This window comes from Rutidosis leptorrhynchoides, chromosome 9, assembly GCF_046630445.1.
Source record: "Rutidosis leptorrhynchoides isolate AG116_Rl617_1_P2 chromosome 9, CSIRO_AGI_Rlap_v1, whole genome shotgun sequence".
NCBI lineage: Eukaryota > Viridiplantae > Streptophyta > Magnoliopsida > Asterales > Asteraceae > Rutidosis > Rutidosis leptorrhynchoides.
Window position 1 is genome coordinate 86,392,816 of NC_092341.1, and position 13,061 is coordinate 86,405,876.

A 13,061-nucleotide genomic window follows, 5' to 3' on the forward strand; every position below is an offset into this window, starting at 1 on the left:
GGTCACGCAATTACACAACCGGACATTAATGCGCCAGATTATGAAATCAAAGGACAAATCCTACAAATGTTAATTAATCAATGCCAATTTAGTGGTGCGCTGAAGGAAGATCCAAACGAACATCTTCGTACCTTTAATAGGATCTGCACACTATTCAAAATCAGAGAAGTAGAGGATGAACAGGTCTATCTCATGTTATTTCCCTGGACTTTAAAGAGAGAAGCCAAAGATTGGTTAGAATCGTTACCTGAAGGGGCGATTGATACATGGGACGTTTTAGTTGAAAAATTTCTTAAACAATTCTTTCCGGCATCTAAAGCCGTGAGACTTCAAGGAGAAATTGTTACGTTCACACAGAAACCGGATGAAACTCTATATGAGGCATGGATAAGATTTGGAAAGTTATTAAGAGGATGTCCGCAACATGGTTTAGACACCTGTCAAATAGTACAAATATTCTACCAAGGATGCGACATCACTACAAGGAAAGACATTGATATAGCAGCTGGTGGTTCTATTATGAAGAAAATCGAAACTGATGCTTACAAAATTATTGATAACACTGCTTCCCACTCACATGAGTGGCACCAAGAAAAAGATATCGTTAGATCATCTAAAGCAGCTAGAGCCGATTCTAGCCATGACTTAGATTCCATTTCTGCAAAGATAGATGCTGTCGAGAGACGAATGAAAAAGATAACTAAAGATATCCACTCAATACGAATTAGTTGTGAGCAGTGTGGAGGACCACATTTGACAAAAGATTGTCTCAGTATTGAACTAACAAAGGAACAAAGAGAGAATATTTCATACATAAACCAAAGGCCTGGAAATAATTATCAGAATAATTATCAACCGCCAAGACCGATTTACAATCAAAACCAGAATTATAATCGAAATATTCCATACAACAACCAACAAGGTCCTAGCAATCAACAAGTATCCAATAATACTTACAACCAGCAAAGACCTAATTTTCAAAACAAACCACCACAAACCGATGATAAAAAGCCGAATTTAGAAGATATGATGACGAAGCTAGTTGAAACTCAAACGCAGTTTTTCACATCTCAGAAACAAACTAATGAACAAAATGCTCAAGCATTTAGAAATCAACAAGCTTCTATTCAAAATTTGGAACAAGAAGTAAGTAACCTAGCAAGGTTAATAGGTAAAAGAAAATCGGGAAGTTTACCTAGTGATACAAATGCTAACCCCCGGAATGAAACAGCTAAAGCCATTACCACAAGAAATGGTACAACACTTAAACCACCTGAAATACCTGTAACTTCTGATGAAGCTATTCCTACTCCACAAGAACCACAACCTGATCAAGATAAGGAAAAAGAACCGGTAGTTGAAAAGGTTAATGAAGATAACATAGTTAAGGCTAAACCTTATGTTAAACCATACCAACCACCACTTCCTTACCCAAGTAAAATGAAAAAAGAAAAACTTGAAGCCGAGCAATCCAAATTCTTGGATATGTTTAAACAGATAAATGTAAATCTTCCTTTCATTGATGTGATTTCAGGAATGCCTAGATATGCTAAATTCTTGAAAGATCTAATCACGAATAGAAAGAAAATGGAAGAACTATCGGCTGTTACTATGAATGCTAATTGTTCTGCAGTACTGGTGAATAAGATACCAGAAAAATTATCTGATCCAGGAAGTTTCACAATTCCATGTTTTCTGGGTAGTCTTAGTTCAATAGAAGCATTAGCAGACTTAGGTGCTAGTATAAATTTAATGCCGTATTCACTATACACTAAACTAGACCTTGGAGAATTGAAACCAACAAGAATAAGTATACAACTAGCCGATCGATCAATAAAATATTCTAGAGGGATAATGGAGAACATGCTAGTTAAAGTTGGTACTTTAGTATTTCCAGTAGATTTTGTTGTTCTGGACATGGAAGAAGATTCTCAAGTTCCTCTCATATTAGGAAGACCATTCTTAAACACGGCTAAAGCAATGATAGGCGTGTTTGGTAAAAAATTGACCCTAAGTATAGAGGACGAGAGTGTTACCTTTTCAGTTGATAGAGCAATGCAACAACTGCAATCTGCAGATGATACATGTTATTATATTCAAACTATAGATTCACATGCAGAATTGTTAGAAGAATTTCCAGAATTACATGGAACAGGAGAATGTTCTTTAGGAGAAGGAACTGAACAAATTGACGAAGCTGAAATGTTAGCTACACTAATAGCTAATGGATATGAACCAACAACAGAAGAAATTCAAATGCTAAAAGAAGAAGACAGATATCGATATAAATCATCGATAGAAGAACCACCGACATTAGAGTTAAAGCCACTTCCAAACCATTTGGAATACGCTTATTTACATGGTGAATCTGAATTACCTGTAATAATATCGTCTTCTCTTACTGAAAATGAAAAATCACAACTCATTTCTGTGTTGAAAGCTCATAAACCAGCTATTGCATGGAAGATTCATGATATTAAAGGAATAAGTCCTTCGTATTGCACACATAAAATCCTTATGGAAGAAGGTCATAAAACGTATGTGCAACGCCAATGAAGACTAAATCCTAATATGCAAGATGTTGTTAAAAAAGAAATAATTAAACTGCTAGATACAGGTTTAATTTATCCAATTTCTGATAGTCCATGGGTAAGCCCAGTTCAATGCGTGCCAAAGAAGGGTGGCATAACTGTCATTACAAATGAGAAAAATGAGCTTATTCCTACTAGGACTGTAACAGGATGGCGTGTATGTATTGATTATAGAAAATTAAATGATGCCACCAGAAAAGATCACTTTCCCTTACTTTTTATTGATCAAATGTTGGAAAGATTAGCCGGAAATAGTTACTATTGTTTTCTTGATGGTTTTTCCGGATATTTTCAAATTCCAATAGCACCCGAAGAACAAGATAAAACCACATTCACGTGCCCTTATGGTACTTTTGCTTACAAACGCATGCCATTTGGACTTTGCAACGCCCCTGCAACCTTTCAAAGGTGCATGATGGCGATTTTTCACGACATGATAGAAGAATGCATGGAAGTTTTCATGGATGACTTTTCAGTCTTCGGTGATACTTTTGAATCATGTCTAGTTAATCTGGAACGAATGCTTATTAGATGCGAACAATCAAATCTAGTACTTAATTGGGAGAAATGCCATTTCATGGTTAAAGAAGGCATCGTTCTTGGTCATAAAATTTCAAAGGAAGGAATTGAAGTGGATAGAGCTAAAGTAGATGTAATTGCTAAACTTCCACATCCCACCAATGTTAGAGGAGTTAGGAGTTTTCTAGGGCATGCCGGTTTTTACCGACGTTTCATAAAAGATTTTTCTAAAATTGCCACTCCTATGAATAAACTCCTAGAAAAAGATGCTCCATTCATCTTTTCAGATGAATGCATCAATTCTTTTAATATTCTTAAAGAGAAACTCACTAATGCGCCGATCATGATAACACCAAATTGGAATCTACCGTTTGAACTTATGTGCGATGCAAGTGATTTTGCAATGGGAGCCGTTTTAGGACAAAGGATTGAAAAACGATTTCAACCTATATATTATGCTAGTAAGACGTTACAAGGAGCACAAACGAATTACACAACTACTGAAAAAGAACTCCTTGCTATTGTCTTTGCTTTTGACAAATTCCGTTCATATCTCGTTCTAGCAAAAACGGTGGTCTATACCGACCATTCTACTCTTAGATACCTATTTTTGAAACAAGATGCCAAACCAAGATTAATCCGTTGGATCTTACTCTTACAAGAGTTCGATATTGAAATCCGAGATAAAAGAGGAGCAGAAAATCTCGCCGCTGATCATCTTTCTGGTCTTGAAAATCCCAAATTAGAAGTTCTAAATAAATCGGCCATACAAGACAACTTTCCTGATGAATATCTATTGAAGATAGATTATAATGAAATTCCATGGTTTGCAGACTATGCAAACTACTTAGTATGTGGATTCCTTAAAAAAGTATTATCGTACCAAAAACGAAAGAAATTCTTCAGTGATATAAAACACTATTTCTGGGAAGATCTACATCTGTTTAAAAGTTGTCCAGATGGAATAATACGCCGATGTGTATTCGGAGATGAAGCTAGTAAAATTTTAAACCATTGTCACACAGGACCAACAGGAGGGCACTATGGGCCTCAACTAACCGCAAGAAAAGTTTATGATGCTGGATTCTATTGGCCTACAATTTACAAAGACGCACACCTTCTTTGCAAATCCTGTGATGCTTGTCAAAGGGCCGGAAAAATAAGTCAACGTGATGAAATGCCACAAAATGTCATTCAAGTATGTGAAGTATTTGACATTTGGGATATTGACTTTATGGGTCAATTTCCAAAATCTCATAATAATCTCTATATTCTCGTAGCCATTGATTATGTATCTAAATGGGCGGAAGCACAAGCTCTCCCAACTAACGATGCACGAGTTGTAGTCAACTTTTTAAAACGTCTTTTTGCAAGGTTTGGAACACCGAAAGCTTTAATAAGTGATCCGGGAACTCATTTCTGTAATAATCAACTTGAGAAAGTTCTTAAAAGATATGGAGTAACTCATAAAATCTCCACCGCATATCATCCACAAACAAGTGGACAAGTTGAAAATACCAACCGAGCTTTAAAATGTATTCTAGAAAAAACCGTAGGATCAAATCCGAAGGAATGGTCCATTAAGTTGGAGGATGCACTCTGGGCTTTTAGAACAGCCTACAAAACTTCAATTGGAACCACACCTTTTAGACTCGTTTATGGAAAAGCATGTCATCTTCCAGTAGAAATTGAACACAAAGCATTTTGGGCTTTGAAGACATGTAATCTTGATTTACATGAAGCTGGACATCTACGGTTAAGTCAACTAAACGAATTAGAAGAATTAAGAAATGAAGCATACGAAAATTCGTTAATCTATAAAGAAAGAACGAAGAAATGGCATGATAAAAGAATCAGAAGTTTAAAAGAATTTAAAGAAGGAGACAGAGTTCTTCTTTTCAATTCACGACTTAAGCTATTTCCTGGAAAATTGAAATCAAGATGGTCTGGACCATTCATAGTCAAAAGAGTTTTCCCATACGGAACAATAGAATTAATAAATTCAAATGGAATTGAATTTAAAGTTAATGGTCACAGAGTTAAACATTACATAGATAGTCCGATGGAAGTCGACAATGAAGTTAATCACAATTTCGATACCACAGCTAACTAAGTGTGGGGAGAATCAAGTCTTTTAAGGATTTTATGTATTTCTGTTAGAGTTATATTTTCTGTTTTCGTGTAGTTCTCGAAAATGGAACCCGAATGGTCTTTCCCTAGCAGACCCTAAAGAACTAGTCTTCTCCCCCCATTATGAAATTTTATTTTTTTTAGGTTTTTACGAAATGAAGACTTCCTGTGAACTAAACCATGGTCTAATGCTACACGCTTTGATCACTAAACGTAATAATGACACACTTCCGAGTGAAATAGTATCAGTAATCAGAGAAAGATTGGACGAAGTAAGAAAAGAATCTAGATGCGAAGATAATAAGTTACAATTTGGTAAAGGAAAATCAAAATCCGCAGCGAAAAGAAGAGCACGACACCTAGAAAGATGTCACAAATGCGGAAAATGGTCACATGGAGGTAAATGTTCAAATAATCAAACCTATTCAAACACCGAATTTGTTACTTTATGCAGAGACGGACCGTTCATATGTTTAGAAGAAAAAACACTGAATGCTCGAGGTTACGCCTATGTAGCCATGGAAAATCAATTAAACCGACTATCTTATAAATGGGATAGATCATATCACTAAGAATACTATCTCACAGGTAAGTCTGTACAGTTTTTATTTTTATTTTTATTTTTAACCTTTTGATAATAAACGCTAATTTTTTCGCTATAAAGTATTAAATTGGTATTGAATAAAATTAGGTTTGGCGACCGAAATTATTGATATCATACAAAAATTTATTACATCACTGCGAAATTTAACGTTTATTCTTAAGGTATAAATATCTTTAATCAATCAACCCAAAATATTTCAAAAATTCGTCATGAGTTAAATTAGGTCATGGAACCGAAATTACTTTACCGAAAAGAGGGGCGCATATTTTTGATAATATTTGATTGATTAAAGTGGGATAAAAGACCAAAAAGATTTTTAATTTTATTTTTACCATGTTTTTAAAATTAATAAATTAGTATTAAAAGAAAATTATTGTAAACTTTTTAAATCAATATATTTAAAATTGTAAATATTTGAAAAATTAATTTTTTTAATATAAGTTTGTATGTATAAAAACAAAAATATAATATAAGTTTGATGTGAATTTATAATATAAATTTTTAATTAAGTTTGGTGTGAAATTTTAATTTTATGGATTTTAAATTTAAGTTTGGTGTGAATTTTTAATTTTATGCATTTTAAATTTAAGTTTGGTGTGAATTTAAAAACAAAAATTTACTTTATTTTGCTAAGTTAAAAATATGATTTTTAAAATTCGTCGTAAGTTGTAGACTAGGGCTTTTAACCGAAATTGCTTTACCCGAGGGAGGGACGAGAACTTTTATTATCATTTTTTTAATCTTATTGAATTAAAGTATGCCAAAACATTAAAAAACCCAAAAATATTAGCTTTTAAAACAATCGCTACAAAAAGACAAATTTTAAAATTTTGTCGAAGGACGGACTAGGACATCGTTCCGAAATGACCTCGTCCTAAATAACAAGGGAAACAAAATTTTAAAATTAATTAATTAATTGTTTTATAAGATAACCTTTAAAAAAAAAAACACCGCAACTCCCGGAGTTTGTAAGGGTCAAACACCGCAAGTCGCGGAGGACCGAAATTACAGAAAAAAAAATAAAAAGGGCCGAACAACTCAGTTGCACACACCCACAACTCATTTTACTGCGAAAACAAATAAAAAACACTCTCAATTTCGTAATTTTTAGCCGTTTTTCATCAAATCTTTTACTAAAATCATGTTGAGAAGGATGCTATCAAGGAATTACTCAAGAAAAACGTTAAATTTCTACACCTAAACACCATTTAATCCGAAAATTAGTGTTCTTGAGCAATTTTATACCCAATTCGATTTTGATACTTTTTAGTGTAATTATGCTTAAATTGTTTATGTATTATGCTTGTATAACCTAGATTGATGCTATTTAACATGATTAGAAGCCTTAAACTTCAAATTTTGAGTAATCTAGGGTTTGTGTTCTTGAGCAAATTTGGGGCTTTTTGATATAAACAGGTTATGGCCGATTTTTGTCATGAATTATTGCTAAATTAAGTAGTGTAACATGTTTAGGTAGTTAAATGATCCAAACTTTGAGCCTAAACACGATTTTTGAGAATTAAAGTGGACTTTTTCAAGTCTAAAATTCATGAATTTGATTTTTGAGAGATAATGCCATTTGAAACTTGTTTAATTGCTAGTAATGATTATTTTGACATGTTATTTGAGTTGAATGCTTATGAACTTGGCGAACATTTTCGTATATGCTTATTTGAAAAATTGTAGATTTGATAAAAATATGAAAATGAGCATAAGTTTGATATAAATTGGACATGTCATTGTAATTATTTTGATTGATGATTTTGCTGACACTAATGCATATTTGGATGCACAAAAATTGTGTTTGATGTGTTTTGCAGACTGAAAGGGGTGAATCTTCATCCCAAGCTCGCAATGCTCCTCCTGAGAATGCGGAACAACAGGATGTTGATAGCTATTATAAACAAGATATACCTCATCCAGTTATGACATTTTCAGATATGCACTTGGAAGATTTGCACCCGAACTTGAGATTTGACAGACGTTGGATAGATTATCCAAAATACCAAAGGGGCTTGCATACTCTTCATTCTAAAGCTGTTGAAGTACCTAGGGTAATAGAATGGGCACCGTTAGAAGCTGTAGAATTAGCCGGGCCAATTAGAGAATTACTTACACAGAGGTATGGTAATTCTACTTTTAACGATTGGGTACGTTTATTCAACATGCGTAGACCTGTATATAAAGTATGGTGTGAAGAATTATTGTGTAGTATAGAAATAAATGATCGGGTAGCTAGTTTAACCGATCGATCTTTTATTAGATTTTTGTTAGGAGGTTCGATGCGCCACATGTCTCTACTAGACATGGCTCAGGCCTTACGTATATATACGCCTGAGGAGTTAGCATCTGCCCATTGTAGAGGGTTGATATTGAACGGTAAGAAAATTGATGAAAATTTTGATACGCATGGTGTATGGAGTCAAATGACTAGCCATCACCGATTTAAAGGTGGAAATTACTCTTATTTGGATATAGATAGAGCAGAGTTAAGAGTAATTCATAGGTTTTTAGCCAATTCGATTACACAACGAGGTAAGAATAAGGAAAAGGTAAATGAACAGGATTTGTTTTACCACATGTGTATTCGAGACCCACAAAGCGCTGTAAGTATACCTTATTGTGTGGGTTATTATTTATCAGCTATGGTTAGGGGGATGAGACCGCATAGCATAATAGGAGGTGGTATATTTATTACATTAATTGCTGAGTATCTCAATGTGGATATAAGTCGGGGGGGATTATTAGTCGAAGAACCAGAACCCCGCGATACAATAGGTTTAAATGTATACCAGGGTGCGAAGGTTTTGAAGAGGCGAAATAACGCCACAGTACGATATAATGGTAGACATCCACAGGTTGAGAGAAACCAATAGCCAGGTAATGTGGGAGGGGGAAATGAAATGACATAAATGCAAAGGTTTATAGCTTCACAAGAGTATGAAAATGCTAGACATAGAGCATTTGAAGATTGGCAAGTTCATCAAAACCAAATCATAGCTCATTGCCAACATGTAGGTAGAAAATATATTCCTACTCCATCGCCCGTATTTCCTCCTTGGTCTATAGAGATGCAACCACCGTATCCTACGTATAACCCAGCCGAAGCATTCTATAACACATACGGTTATGCATGGAACCCCTACTGGTATTAGTATCATCCCTAGTCTACTTAGTTTTATTTATTTTATAATTTGTAATGTTGATACATTTAATACTTATGTTAATATTGTAATAGTTTTTATAATTTTCTAACTTTTATTATTAGATTTTAATAATTTTTGAATGTGGGGTAATATACCAAACTTCAAAAATATGTATATATGTTTGCAGTTTATCTTATGTACACAATAGGGTAAAACAACACATTTTCAAAGACTGGCATTAAGTTCAGCAAAAGCAACTAATTTTGACGACAAGATGCAAATTATATGTGAAATAACAACAAGACGGAATGAACAAATGATGTGCACCATTTATCATTCAACACAAACAACAATATGTTTGGAAACTTTGGTAAAATTTAATCATTTCTACGCTAATCACCCTCAATAATTTAAATTGTTACTGATTTCTTGCAAATGAGGAAATTGCAAGATCTTAAGTGTGGGAAGGGGTTAAATTCTTTCGGATTTTTAAAATTTTTATCTTAAACACTTGATTACCATTAAAAATACTAGTAACGTAGTAGTTGTATTAGAATCTAGTGCTCTCTGATAATAAAGAACATCCCTAGTCTTATATACTGACTACCCAATTCTAGTAAAATTTTTCAAAATTTTCAATTAAATGAACTCAAAATCATGTTTATACATATTTATGAACGATAAAACTATGTGTTAACACCGAAATTATTGTTACCTCGGAAAGGACATAAATTGAGAAACAAACCAAAATGTTAAAATTCATTTAAAATGGAATAGAGGACAATAAAAAGGAAAATAAAAGCCAAGTGTGGGAAAAATTACCAAGTTATCTTAAACATATGTCACATATTTCTGTAACAAATAATTGAAGATACTTTTGCTTTGGACTAAACTAAACTGTTTTACCCGATGAAAGAAAAGAAGAGATGGATCTACACAATGAATCAATTCCATCGTTAAAAGGAAGTAAAGTCTTCCAAAAAAAGAAACGCGCTTCTTGATTTAGGTCATGAAGTTGTCGTCCAGACCAGCTGTAGGTTGATGAAAAATATAGAAAAGTCATCTCTAAAATCAGCAGGAAATCCACGGACCTCAGCATAAAACAGGGTCGCCATGTGGTCAGACTAATCCTAACCATGAAAGGATCTGTCTCGTAAAATGGGGGGGAACCGTGCAAATTAGCTTGATAAGACTAATAAATCAGATCCCCAGAAAGGATAATCTCCTTTAAAGATCAAAAATCAGCTTTTAAGACTGATATTACTCAATCCTAGAGATTGACCTTAAAGATTGAGAATTACAAACTCATGGAATTCAATGATATCTAAACTCGAGCTTGAACGAGAAAATATTTTGATCAAATTATAAACCGATTTGTTTTCTGAAAACCCATTTTCAATGCGTTCACTACCATTGAATGTAAAATCCTAGGAATTCATCTGGAATTTATTAGGTCATCTGAACCAAATCGGGTGTCAACCATAAGAACGGTGGTTGCATAGCATGGTCAAAGACAGGACCTTGTGCCAGACCGAAAAAATTATAAGGGTGAGCTTTACTATTGCTCCTACAAAGGATAGTAATTACGTCCGACACGTTATATACCATAATTAAAAGCATGTCAGGGGACATTGCCTTAACAGTTGCTTGTTCAACGCTTTCCTTTACAACCGGACGGTAGTTTATCGAAAGGTAATATTCAGAGAAAGTATACTGGACGTGTTGCTTTCCTAATACAAGGTTAGCAAGTGGGTGACACAAAACCGCAAGTTTTGAGCTAAAATTTTCAAATATGAAACCCACCAAACCACAAAAACAATTTGCAAACACCGGTGAAGGGTTATTCCAGAAAACTTATCTAGGGTAAAAGCTAGATTAAAATTTTCAAAAGATCAAATGTTTTCATAAAGATCCAATTTCCTTAAAGGATCTAAATTTTTATAGTCATGTGGGACTGTAAACCACATCGTTACTACCATTGTTTATACCGCCGTAAAGAAATCACTGATTTACAAAGTGTGAAGAATAAAGAAGTGATTCTAGTATTTCAAGACTATATTGCTTGAGGACAAGCAACGCTCAAGTGTGAGAATATTTGATAATGCAAAAAACGAACATATATTTCATAGCATTATTCCTCAAGAAAGACAAGCTTTTAGTTGCAATTGTCCTATTTACAAGTGATATTCGTTTAAATAATAAAAGGTGAAGACAAAAGACAGATTCGACGAATTGAAGACGCAAACGACCAAAAAGCTCAAAAGTACAAAATACAATCAAAGAGGTTCCAATTATTGATAAGAAACGTCTCAAAATTACAAGAGTACAAGATTCAAAACGCAAAGTATAAGATATTAAATTGTACGAAAGGACGTTCGAAAATCCGGAACCGGGATCAGAGTCAACTCTCAACGCTCGACGCAACGGACTAAAAATTACAAGTCAACTATGCACATGAATATAATATAATATATAATTAATTCTTAAAATTAATATATATATTATAATATATTTAAAAATAGTCGACAAACAAAGAGCCAAAGTTGGGTGAGCTGTAAAAACAAACTCCGCGACTCGCGGAGTTTGAAGGCAAAAAATGCCGCGAGTCGCGGAGCTCCCCTGGACGAAAATTCCTATAAAAGCCAGCGCAGTTCGACGTAAAAAAATATCATATATCCATCCTCTCTATATCTATACGTAAATATTTATATTTATATTTATATTTATATTTTAATTTTAATTTTAATTTTAATTTTAATTTTAATCATAATAATAAGGGTATGTTAGCGAATGTTGTAAGGGTGTAAGTCGAAATTCTGTTCGTGTAACGCTACGCTATTTTTAATCATTGTAAGTTATGTTCAACCTTTTTAATTTAATGTCTCGTAGCTAAGTTATTATTATGCTTATTTAAAACGAAGTAATCATGATGTTGGGCTAATTACTAAAATTGGGTAATTGGGCTTTGTACCATATTTGGGGTTTGGACAAAAGAACGACACTTGTGGAAATTAGACTATGGACTATTAATGGGCTTTATATTTGTTTAACTAAATGATAGTTTGTTAATTTTAATTTAAAGATTTACAATTAGATGTCCCTATAAATAACCATATACACTCAATCAGACACGATGGGCGGGATATTTATATGTACGAATAATCGTTCATTTAACCGGACATGGGAATGGATTAATAGCCACTAGAATTATGAAAACAGGGGTGAAATTATGTACAAGGACACTTGGCGTAATTGTTAACAAAGTATTAAAACCTTGGGTTACACGCAGTCGATAACCTGGTGTAATTATTAAACAAAGTATTAAAATCTTGTTACAGTTTAAGTCCCCAATTAGTTGGAATATTTAACTTCGGGTATAAGGATAATTTGACGAGGATACTCGCACTTTATATTTATGACTGATGGACTGTTATGGACAAAAACCAGACGGACATATTAAATAATCCAGGACAAAGGACAATTAACCCATGGGCATAAAACTAAAATCAACACGTCAAACATCATGATTACGGAAGTTTAAATAAGCATAATTATTTTATTTCATATTTAATTTCCTTTATTTTATATTTAATTGCACTTCTAATTATCGCACTTTTATTTATTGTTATTGTATTTAATTGCACTTTTAATTATCGTACTTTTTAATTATCGCAATTTTATTTTATCGAACTTTTATTTATCGCAATTTCGTTATTGTTATTTACTACACGCTTTAAATTAAGTTATATTTATTTTTATTATTTTACATCAGGTTTTAACTGCGACTAAAGTTTTTAAAATCGACAAACCGGTCATTAAACGGTAAAAACCCCCCTTTATAATAATAATATTACTTATATATATATTTGTATTTTTATAAAATAAAACTAATATAGCGTTAAGCTTTGTTTAAAGATTTTTTTCCCCTGTGGAACGAACCGGACTTACTAAAAACTACACTACTGTACGATTAGGTACACTGCCTATAAGTGTTGTAGCAAGGTTTAAGTATATTCATTCAATAAATAAATAAATATCTTGTGTAAAATTGTATCGTATTTAATAGTATTT

At 33.2% G+C, this 13,061-nt stretch overlaps 1 non-coding gene across 1 annotated transcript; it reads right to left on the bottom strand.

Annotated features, from left to right (window-relative positions):
- Positions 1 to 324: 324 nt before the first annotated feature.
- On the bottom strand, positions 325 to 431 carry LOC139869841 (small nucleolar RNA R71). The gene has a single exon (XR_011766415.1). It is a non-coding gene; the product is annotated as a small nucleolar RNA R71 (small nucleolar RNA).
- Positions 432 to 13,061: the final 12,630 nt, after the last annotated feature.